The sequence below is a fragment of the Pan paniscus genome, chromosome 22 (assembly GCF_029289425.2).
Source record: "Pan paniscus chromosome 22, NHGRI_mPanPan1-v2.0_pri, whole genome shotgun sequence".
In the NCBI taxonomy this organism is placed as follows: domain Eukaryota; kingdom Metazoa; phylum Chordata; class Mammalia; order Primates; family Hominidae; genus Pan; species Pan paniscus.
The window spans coordinates 22,680,689-22,692,785 of NC_073271.2; the positions used below are offsets into that span (position 1 = coordinate 22,680,689).

The 12,097-nt window shown below is 38.1% G+C and overlaps 1 protein-coding gene and 1 long non-coding RNA gene across 4 annotated transcripts in view; one reads left to right on the forward strand and one right to left on the reverse strand.

Moving 5' to 3' along the window:
• The window catches only part of LOC106634211 (uncharacterized), a 401,613-nt gene that overhangs the window by 322,035 nt on the left and 67,481 nt on the right, over positions 1 to 12,097 (forward strand). For both annotated transcript variants that reach the window (XR_008955137.2, XR_008622402.1), the window contains exon 5: positions 11,818 to 11,938. This is a non-coding gene — a long non-coding RNA (uncharacterized LOC106634211). The remainder of the gene's footprint in view (positions 1 to 11,817; positions 11,939 to 12,097) is intronic.
• The window catches only part of CYYR1 (cysteine and tyrosine rich 1), a 107,012-nt gene that overhangs the window by 25,551 nt on the left and 69,364 nt on the right, over positions 1 to 12,097 (reverse strand). The gene's annotated exons all lie outside the window — the stretch shown is intronic.

Genomic DNA, 12,097 nt, shown 5'->3' on the forward strand with positions numbered 1-12,097 from the left:
TCTACACATTACAAGCTGGCCTGCCCACCCAGGCCACTGTGATCCTTTGCCTGGACCCTCGCAAGTTCTCATTCTCTGTTGAGACAAGCCTGTGACTGATCGCTGTCTGCTGGGGAGATCTCCTGTTCTAGGGCTGTCAGTGATTTGCCTGGTTCTGACATTTATTATCTGCACACAACTCTCACAAGCCTGAGGCTGCCCAGACTCAACAGCTCCTGCCCAGTCACACCTCCTCAAATGTCTTGCTCACAACCTTACCTGTGTCAGCCTGATGTGATTGATTGGAGCTGTCATACTTTGGCTTCCTCTTAGGGTCTAGCTTCGTGCGCATTAAAATTCACAAGCAACCTATTTTCATCATAGCATCAATATCATTCTCTTTCACTATAGATGCTGCTAATACACAGCTCCAAATAGTTTCTGAGTTTTATGTCTATCCATTAGATCTCAATCTCATCTTATTCCAGTATATACAATCCCAGAGAAGGAACGTGATTGGCGTTGGGAACCTACCTTTGTATCAATTCACATGGCCAAGGCCAGAGATACTGTAATTGGCCTAGCTTTAATTAGATACCTGTCCTTAGACCTGCCATTTGTAACCACTGAGAAAGACATGAGGGAAATAGAGGTGCTCAGTTTAGTAGCAGAGGCAGGGGAATTGGCAAACAATGACACAGACATTCACACACACTGCAACTTTGTATGGTTGGCATTATTTGAATTCTAGGTTCAAGTTTGAACCGACAGATGTGAGCTAGAATTATAAAGAATGAATGACAGAGACAGATGCCCCCAAATCTCAGTTCCATTTATCTTTCATCTAAACATATAAGTGGTACCACAAAGTCAGAAACGTACCTTTGGGCACGTTTGCAGGAGTGAGGCTATGAAGAGTTCCAGTGGCCATCTGTTCTGGCAGATTATATTTCAAAAAAAAAAAAAATCTCAAGGTCGAAGAGAATAATAAATTATGCAGCATGAAACAATTTTAAATATCTCTAGCCTACCTATGATGTTGGAAATTTAAGGAAGACTAAGACTGGGAAAGACACACGCATATGCATGTAATTACAATGCATAGGATTAAACGCAAATGGGGAAGTGCAAACTAGGTTCTATGAGATTAGAGAGGTTGGCATCTATCATATATGTTAGCATGTGTGAGAGTGTGTGTGAGTAGAGATTGGTTGTGTGAGAGAGAGGTTGTGTGTATATGTGTGTGTGTGAAAGGGTAACTTAGGGAGTTAACCCTTTCTGAATCCTAAAGGGTTGACGGGATTAGAGCAGAAGCACATTTCAGATCAAAAGAACACAGAAATGCCATAGGAATGTAATATATCATGATGTGCTTCAGGGACCATGAAAAGTCGACAGTTGCTGGAATAAAAAACAGAGAGGTAAGGCTGGAGAATAAGCAGAGGTTTGGGTGGGGTCTTGTAGATAAGGAACGTCTTTAATAATACTGTAAAGAACTTGAACTTTTTATTGGAGTTCATGGGAAACAAATGAAATGGTCTAAACATGGATACGTTTAAGGGTAACATGGAGAGTGGATTTGATGGGTACCAGACTGTATCCAGGCATTCTAATTAAAAGACTGTTGTAAATATCTGGACAAAAGATGGTAAAAGACTTAACTTGGCAATGGCAGTGGGACAGGAAAGAAGGTGGGGAGAAAAGAATTCAGGAAAAACATTGAAGGTAAAGTTAGTTGTGTCTTAAAGTTACCAAGTTCAAACTCCTAAAGGACTATTACAACTCTATCCTATTCCAAGTCACCCAAAGCTATTGGACACTCCTAATATTTAAAAGTAACTAAGTCTGGAGGAAGTTTATTCCACTGTGGAATAGCACCCTGAATGTGTGTGAAATTTTAAGGTAAATTTGGTCTACTAGATCTCTTACTGTTCCCAGAGGAGTGACCTCTAGAAAGGGAAGTTTCTGACACCTTGTAGGAAAGAAGGGATGGATCAGGCCCAGAAAGGTATCACAAAGAGTGCAGGAGATAAACTTTGCTTACTGTTGTTGCTTACTGGTCTGACTTTAACCACCTTTGTTTTCCAAAGATGAACATGTTTGTAAAATGCATATCTACTCTTTAATACTGCATTACATAAACTTTCAGCATAATGAGCATGCGTAGATAGGAAGTTTGCTTTACTTGTATTATCAATGGACTCTTAACTGTCCTTCTCTGAAACTAATGTTCTTAAACTTCTGTTAAACATAAATTAAAAATAATAATCTTTTAGTTATTCTTAGATTGCTTCCTGCAGTCTGATCTTTCCATCCAGGTCTTTGTGCAGTTGGAATCTAATTGGATCAGACAATGCCCGAGGTTCCCTCCAGCTCCCTAGTACCACAACTAATTAGCAGAAATTCTACTTTAATAATACAGTTGCTGCAGGTCAAGAAAGAAAAGCAAAGCAGAAATGGAAATCTCAGCTTAATGAACATTGAAAAAAGATTAGAAGTGAGTTAAATTTCGGTGTGATAATTAATTACAGTCCAACAAGAACAAAATTCTATGAATATTGACTAGCTGTAATTAACCTATATTTATTCACACAATTATCTCCTCCAACATCACCTCCATTTCTGAGGGGGGAGAAAGAGAATATCTTCTTTCAAGAATTCTTATGTATTGTCAAGATAAGCAACAATCTCAAGTCTGTGGAGATGTAATAATTATCAAGGTAATATTAAATATATAAGTAATTATAACTGCATGTACTCATTCATATTATCTAGCTAAATTTTAATTACTTATTTCTAATTTGGAAAGATATACTTTTGTCTCAAAAACCTTGGCAAAAGATGGCTACACCAAGACGCAGTAGTTGGTGTGGAAGATATCTTCTGTGATTTTTTTTTTTCCCCTTAAAAGAGTAACAGTTTCAGAATATTCTATGCTTGTATACACGAACTGGGACATCACATTGTGCCCCATAAATATATGTAATTACTATTTGTCAATTTTAAAAGGAGAAAAAAAGATTTAAAAATCAGATGTATTTTTAGAAGCAGCTACTATAATGTGTTTGAATGTTTAACTGTATTCTTTGAAATTCCCATAGACCAGGGTGCTACTTACTCTTGTAAGAGTAACGTGTTACAGGGAACTTACCAGAGAGGAGATTTACGCCAGGGTTGAGCCATCGGAGTGATGGTTCTTACACCACAACTTTGTTTCTTTTCTATGTCCCAGAAGTCAGAGAAACAATTCTGTTTCATGTACCAGGACAGGCAAAAGGAAAGAGGAACAGCCTGAGAAATGACTGTTTTTCTACCAGAGGAGCAGAAAGTTAGTCAGTATAAGCTGTGTAGACTGGGAGAATTAGGCAACCTGCAGTTATTCACATAACTTATATTGCCTGTGTGGACAGGCGGAATAAGGAGAATTACCGTCTGGGTTATCACTTCAGATAGAGATTCTTCTGATCACATTAATGCAGATTGGGCAGAGAGCGGTAGATCTAACAGCAACAGGAATTAAAGGGGTAATAATCTTTGGGTCCACAGATCCATCTAAATCAAGTGAGTGCTAGCAGCAAGCTTGCAACAGTTAGGGCTTGCCAAATATCTGCGCTAGGCTCTACATTTCCCAGCTTCCCACGCGTCTCAGAAGGGCCATGTGACTAACTTTTCCCAACAGACTTAAAGAAAGTGATGTTTACTTCCTGTCACTTCAGTAAAGTCACGTTTACTTCCTGTCACCTCCAACTGCATTGGAGCGTTGTCTAAATGGGCATTATGTCATCCAATTAGACTCCAACTGCACAAAGACCTGTTTCCACTTCACCCCTTGTGCTCCTGGAGCAGATCTGCGTGACTAGGAGCAAAGGATCCTGGGAGGGCCAGCCCACAATATGGAAGGAGGCGGAGTCACACAGCCGTGACTTGAGAGAGAGCCACACGGGTGAACTGTTGACGTGATCAAGAAATGAAAGTGTATTGGGCTAAGCCACAGAGATTTCAGGGTTTATTTGTTTCAGCAGCATAATCAACTTCACGATTAAAAGAAGAGGATATGGATTCCAGAATCTTATCAAAATAGGATATCAAAGGGGTTTAAACTCAGGAAACAAAATGGAAGCACTACTGTGGTGAATCCCTGGAAATACCACGTTAGAAGGCAGATGAAACTTCCAAGGACTTGGGCGTGGCTGTTAGGCTTCCCCAGTTATTTAGCTGAATGTGCAGAGCAGGGCACCGGATTTGGTAAAGAATTTGAGGGCCAAACCCATTTTGTCTTGGAGTGAAGGCTGTGATCCTCAACTCTGGCTTCAAGTTAGGTTTCAATTAAATCACAAAAATGCTGATGTTTGGGCCTTAAGTCAAATCAGTTAAATCAGAATCTCTGGAGATGAGATCAAGATATTGTTATATTTTTAAAGTTACCCTAGTAGTGCTAATACGTAGCTAGATTGGGAATCCCTGAGTTGATGTAACTAGAGGCAAATATTTTCACAAAGGGGTCTGAAGCTGCTTAAGAGCTTTGTCTCAATAGAAATTGGGTTAGGAAGCCTAGGACAGAGTCCAAAGGAAAGAAATATCAGCTAGATTCAGATATGTGGAACTGGAAAAGAAGAATATTTTAGCATCAATCTCTGAAGAAAAAAAGAGGTAATGACTTAAAGTACTTCCATCAACAGAGATTATATGAAAGAAATGCTGTTAATGAATATTACTATTATTTTCTTCTCAGTCTACAAAATGCATTTAAAATATAGGAAGAAATCATGGATGTACAAAATGAATATTTAACAGAATCATTTTTTTCTGGTAAATATACAAAACTAGTAAACATTAACAAGATGTTACAGAAATAGAGACACTGAGCAATTGTTGCCAATCTTTTTTGTTTATATATAGCCATTGAAGGATATGTTTGATTATATGAAAATAGACAGGTCAGTGCATCCCAAATGGGGAGAATACTCTAGCAAGCCAGAAATTTCCAAATTTGTGTAGACCCGGATAAATAGAATATTTATTGATATTTATCCAATACTTATAGAATATTTATGCAATACCCTATTGCTGATCTAACCCACGTTCAGCAAGGAAGATCAGTTTCCCACCAGATGTGAGTGAATCTTAATGGAAAGGTATACATTAATTTCATTTAGTCATTTATAACTTTTATTCAAAAATTTTCTTTGTTTTTGGACCATTAACATCTAGTAGGATGACAAACTTGAAAATATCTTCTGGTAATGAAACATATTTATTGAACAGTAACTTATTATTTAGTTTTAACAATTTAAAAAGGTTACCAAACAACACACAACTTTGCTACACCAAGTTGCACTTGTGCCAAAGTTTTAAAATTTTCTTTACTTGGAATCAGAGTCAACTTTCTTAGTAACTTTGGTCCTTAAAACATCCTCATATTTGGTCAGATTTAATTCGATAAGGGGCCCTTTCCTACTAATGTGCGCTCAGCAGGAAATCCAGATCCTAAAAATTCCAGGGAACAACATCAATAACTTATTTTATAGAAACAGTTTTGGATTATGCCAATCAATTCACCAGTCCATGATTTCAAAGATTGTTTCATCAATTTTGTATCATTCATGTCATAGAACATAAAATAAGCCCTTTAACAAGAATTTGGATTTCATTCTATAAGAAAGACAAGGTCATTTTTAAAAAGCAAATCAGCTAGCAAGAGTGCTATGAGAAGAATGCCTACAAAGAAAAATGGTTATACAGCCTTCAGCCCTATTCCATAAATCTTGACTTATATTTTTCCCTTCTGCTTCTAGGAGATAGTTTGCTTCTTATATGGTTCCCTAAGGGGAATTCCAGTAGCACATGGGGCTAAGAAATATAATTTGCTCTTTTACTATTTGAAATTCAAGTTATTAAACTACCATGGACTAGTGAAGTATGACTCATATCCCTATGACCCACCTTAGAAGGAGTCATACACACTGCCTCGTACAATGATATCCTAATAATGTAAAACTAATAATTAATTTTTGGGGAACCAATCAATTTAGAATCAAAGCCCCTCTGTTATGTTGCAAAATACCTACAGAATGCACATTCTTTTCTACATTGAAAGACAGGTGACCGCTTCCCTTCAGCAGACTCTTATTGTAAGATCAATATGTGTAAATATTGATCTTATGCCCTCTATTGAATTAAAGTTTGAACTGTATGTCTTATTCAGGTGACATATTTCATTTGTGTCATATGTTTTTATTTGGTTTGAAATTTCAAGAAGCTAAATTTGATGTCAGCTTTCCAAGATTTCTACCTTTTACATTTGCTAAGTTCTTGAAAAAGAGTGAGGAACACATCTCTTCATATATTCACTTACTACAGATGAAGTACCTAGTCAGTATTTTTCTAGGAGCTGTGGATACAACAATGATCTAGAAGGTGTCATATTTGGCCTCTCTCAGGGAGAAAGACAGACAACAAAAATAACATCTTATTTGAAGGCCCTATAGCCATTTTTCTTTGTTGGCATGCTTCTCATAGCATTCTTGCTAGCTGATTTGCTTTTTAAAAATGACCTTGTCTTTCGTATAGAATCACGTCCAAATTGTAAAGATGTTAAGGAAGAAGTAATTAAATGAGATTTGAAAGATCAGTTAGTCAAGGAAGAAGAGAAAGAGTATTCAAGGAGAGGAAACAACCAGTAGGAAGGCAAAAGAGCACAGGCCTGTTTTAAGAGAGAAAAGTTCAATACAGCAAGTCTGTATTCAGTTTTGATGGTAGGAGGGTGTTTGACTAATGGTTGTGAATGTGCTTGGAGAATTAAGTCTAGCTTGTGAAGGGCCTTATGAGCCATGCTAACATGAAAACTGGAACATAAGAATAACCGTGGCAAGAGTAGAGCTGTTGTATTAGTCTATTCTCATGTTGCTATACAGACATACCCAAGACTGGGTAATTTATAAAGCAAAGGGGTTTAATTGACTCACACTTCCGCATGACTGGGGAGGCCTCAGGAAACTTACAATCATGGGGAAGGGGAAGCAAACACGTTCTTCTTCACATGGCAGCAGGAGACAGAAGTGCTGAGCAAAGGGGGAAAAGCCCCTTATAAAACCCTCAGATCTCATGAGAATTCACTCATTACCACGAGAACAGCATGCGAGTAACTGCCCCCAAAATTTAATTACCTCCCACTGGGTCCCTCCCACAACACATGGGGATTATGGGAACTACAATTCAAGATGAGATTTGGTTGAGGACACAGCCAAACCATATCAGCTGTGTTTCAAAATGATATTCATAGAATGAAAAATAGATAATAGAAGTCAAGAATGGAAACAGGGACACTAATTGGGAGGCTGCTATGGTAACTGATGTGAGGAAAGGAATAGTCCCCAAAAAGATATGTCCATGTTCTAATTCCCAGAACCATATTTGGAAAGGGTCTTTGCAGGTGTAATTACATTGAGGATCTTGAGGTGTAGGGTTCATACTGGATTACCTGGGTCAGCCCTAAATACAATGATGAGTATTTTTATAAGAGACACACAGGGGAGATGTGACAGGCAGAAAAAGAGAAGGCCATGTGACTGTAGAGGCAGAGATTTCAGCATGAGCTGAGGAATGTTGACAGCACCAGAAACTGGGAGAGGTAAGGAAGGTTTTTTCTCTAGGGATTCCAGAGGGAGTATGGCTCTGCTGACACACTGTTTTCAGACTTCTGGTCCCCAGAACGTCAAGAGAACAAATTTCTGTTGTTTTTAGTTAAAATTTTTTGGTAATTTGTTATGGCAGCCACAGGTAACTAACATAGCAAGGCAAAAGCAAAACACAGGCAGATGAAAAGGAGAAAACCTGGTGCATTTGGGTCACTGTACAAGTCCAGTAGTGCAGGACCTAACAATATCTGTGAGTGAGAAGCTGGAAATGAGGCTGGACAGATAAGCAGGAGGTTATGTTTGTGAAAGGCTGCTGGGTCTGATTGCACATGAAATGCCAGAAGATCAGTGAGTGGATCAGACTGGCTGGAAGAGGATTACATTTTTGAGCAGTGGAAAGGAAAACTGGAAAGGGAAAGGGAGGAGCAATGAACAGAACACATTTTTGTTTTGTTTTTTTTTTTTTCAGAGAAGGGGTCTATGGTAGTGCAGGGAGAGAACTGGAAAGGGCTTGATTGGGGAAATTTATACCCTACCCAAAATAGGGCAATGTCTTTGTTACCTTGGGCTGCTATGACAAATACCACAGGCTAGGTGATTCAAACAATAGAAATTTATTTCTCATAGTTCTGGAGGCTGGGAAGTCCAAGATCAAGGTACTGGCAAATTTGGTTCTTGGTGAGGACCTACTTTCTGGCCACCATCTTGCTGTGTCTTCACATTGCAGAGAGAAGAACCTTTGGTGGTTCTTCCTCTTTTTATAAGGATTCTAATCCCATCATGGTGGGGGATCCACCCTCCTAACCTCATCTAAACCTAATTCTCTGTTAAAGGCCCCAGCATCCTAATGCCATCATGTTGGGGATTAGGGCTGCAATATATAAATTTTATGGTGGCACAAACATTCAGTCCATAACAGGCAAGAAATTAAACTATTCATGCATCAGATGTGGGCCACATAGGAAAGAGGGTCAGCCTGGAGCTCTTCTAGGTCCTGAGAGTACCACCTGGAAGGGTAATGGGCTACAATAGGAGAGTCTGAGTCTTTGTGGAGCGGATGATGGAAGGCCAGGAAGTGGTGCGAGGAGGAAGGGAAAGCAGACACTTGTAGCAGATGCCAGCAAGGCTTCCAGGCCAGCAGGGGAGAGGCTGTGTCTAAGTACTGGAGGCTGCTATGAGAGAGGCCCAGTGACTTAGGACAGTACTTATCAGGAGCTGAACAAGAACTTTCCTCTTTTTCTCTCTCCCCAACCACAGCTCTCACACTGGTGGGCCTGCACTGGAGGTGGGGAGGACTTCTGGGTGGGAAATGAGTGGGAAGAGAGAGCAATTGGCCACACCCCTCTCCCCAAGGGCAGGTGACCCATTGACTGCTGGCCTCAGCTGGAAGATGGGGATAAGCCTTGCATGAAGTCTAAGATGTTTACTGACATCTTAGATTAGACATTTAAAATTTCTGAATTAGAGTATTTTGAGACATAGAAGACTTGAGGACTCAGCCATCAGAGTAGAAAGTTTCCTATAAAACAGTAGTGGGACAGAGTTGTGTTTTGCTTATCTATTAAGCATCATACTAGTACCATGTACCATTTAGATTTTCAAAGAAAAGGATGGACATTTCATCCAGGAAATCCTAGTGAGTGACTTATTTCCTTAGAATAAAATCAGTAAGGCCGGGCACAGTGACTTACGCCTGTAATCCCAGCACTTTGGGAGGCCAAGGCAGGCAGATCATGAAGTCAGGAGATCGAGACCATCCTGGCCACCATGGTGAAACCCCATCTCTACTAAAAATACAAAAATTAGCTGGGCGTGGTGGCACATGCCTGCAATCCTAGCTACTCGGGAGGCTGAAGCAGGAGAATCGCTTGAACCAGGGAGTTGGAGGTTGCGGTGAGCCGAGATTGCACCACTGCACTCCAGCCTGGTGACAGAGTGAGACTTGTCTAAATAAATAAACAAATAAAATCAGCAAGATGGCAAAGGTCTGTTCTGAATAGATGCTTCCCTAGTTCTCTAGTGCTAAATTTAAGATAGACAAATCATGTTGTGCAATGTATTTGGTTAATGTTATCACTTCTAATTCTTACAGGTTTTATACAGAAATTTCTAAAGCATCACATTCACATTCCATTTGTTTTCCCTAGCCAAGAGAGGTCTGTAACATGGTAAACACAAAAGACTCAGAATTGAAAACTGGAATTGAAAAGACTTTTCTATTCTGTTCACAAGGACCTTCTTTTCCCCCTTGATTCACCACTTAATCTTTTGGTCTCATTTTCGTCATCTGTACAGTGGAGATAATGGGTCCCAATTTCATTTTATGTTATCTCGATGGAAGGATTCCCACAGTTAGACTGAATGAAACCTGACCAGTAATACCCACTTATCTACCTCTCTGAAGTGCTGTAAGAATTAATGACAGCCTGCAAAGTGTACTGACGATGAAGAACACACCATGAGAGAAAGAGAGGTGATGAGTTTTATTAAAAGTGTCAAAGGATAAGTATATCTTAATGAATGTGGATAAACACATACACCAAAGGATCTTGGCTTGCTTGCCCTAGTGCCTCAATGCCTTAGGGTAAAAAGAAATATGTATAATATCTGAGTAGAAAAATAAAAGCAGTAAAAAAATATCTGTCCATCCAGGACATTAGTAGTGAAATCATTTTTACATCCTAAAATATTTCATTCTAAATTTTAAAAATAAAGCACTGATTTGCGCACCCCAAATCTAATGAAATCAAGCAGTATGTCTTGGAAATTTAGAACAGTCTATGTAGGAAGGCAAAGTACTAAAGACAAAGATGTTCAGAAATTGAGTCAAGCCAAACAGATCAAAGATACTCTGCTCCCCAATGCAAAAGGCAGCACGGGCAGAATTTATTTGCTATGTATAGAATTGAGAATTGCTTTTTTTTTTTTTTTTTTTTTTTGATCTTGCAAAGGAGATGAAATGGATATGTGAATGTTGCTTGCTTAGGAGGACACTCTGGGAGTGGGCAAAAATGCACAGCAAATTTGACAGGAAGAGTAACTAATAATTACTTTGGTTAGTTACATTTACAAAACAATAAGAGAAGAATAAGTCACTTATGAAGTTAAATAAATTTAAAGAAAATTAAGGTAGTTGTTTCCTTCCTGCACACAAATTATTTCAGGCTATGAACTCTCCAGCAAGTAAATAAAAAATTATTTTGGCTTTTATAATTTATCTTGGTCTTGATGCACACAAGGGCAAGATATGACAGTGTCTATTTCTTCTAGAGGACTCCGATTTGTTGTATATATAAGCAGGTGTCCTCATAAGTCTCATTATATACTATGTTTACCTCCACATATATTTTCTGTTTTCTATTGTTTGTTTCTATGTTGTAATATGCCAGTGAGCTATAGGTAATGTTGGAGAAGAGACTTTTTAAAAAATCTCTTATCTTTCATACCATATGTGAAACAGGTGGTAGTCTGCTCTCATAGATGAATATTTCTGTGATGAATTTTTTCTTTTTATTTCTTATTCACATAAACTAATTTATTTTTGCCAAAGTGTTTACATTCTGCCCTATAGATGTGGTCTGAGTGAATTTGCTGTAGTCAAAAGTCTCTGTTTTATACTTGATTTTGGAGTTAGGTGGGACAAGGAAAATGCAAGTAGATGGAACTCATGGTGGTCTTAATGTTATCATTTCTTTTTTAAACAGGGCTCAATTTTAGAGCTGTGCTGTAGTCCACAAAACAATCAGTCTCTATGACAATAATTCTAATTTTGGTAGAATAATTTTAACACCACTAAAAGTACTTGGAGAGACTTCATTTATGTAGGACATTAGTGAGATAATTTGGAACCTGTTCCTGAGTGCAGGACATACTTGCAAATATTTAAATGCTGCCTTCTTGAGTCACTTGTTTCACTCTTTAAAAAAAGAAAATAGTAATTTGAGGTATATGATCAAAATTAAATAAAAACTCTATTTAAACAGTATATTACTGAGTATTATATTTTCTTGGTAAAAAATTAAAGTATTGTGAAACAAATATTGAATAAATAACTAAAAATCTCATATTTAATAAATTAATTATAGAGTGAAAATTTTCCTTTGAAATCCTCTCTTCAACACACTATAATATTCGTATGTGTGTGAAATTCTTCCCTATTCCAAATTTACCATCTCATTTCTGTTCACTTTTGTGTCCACAGAGTATCTGCCTGGAAACCCTGTTGCCTGGAGACCACTCTTGAAGAACATCCACTGCTGTGGCCTCTTAAAGATTTAAGACATCTAATGAAGAGCTGACAGAAATCATCAATTTGCTCCTCAGTAAGTAATATTTTTAAGTCACAATAAAACACTTATCTGGATATTATTTATTCAGATAATCATAACAGCTCAAGTATAGGATGCAAAGGGGAAAAATACCTTTGAAAAATTTGAATTGTACAAATCCATACAAAAGAGAGATGGGACAAAAAATAAAAT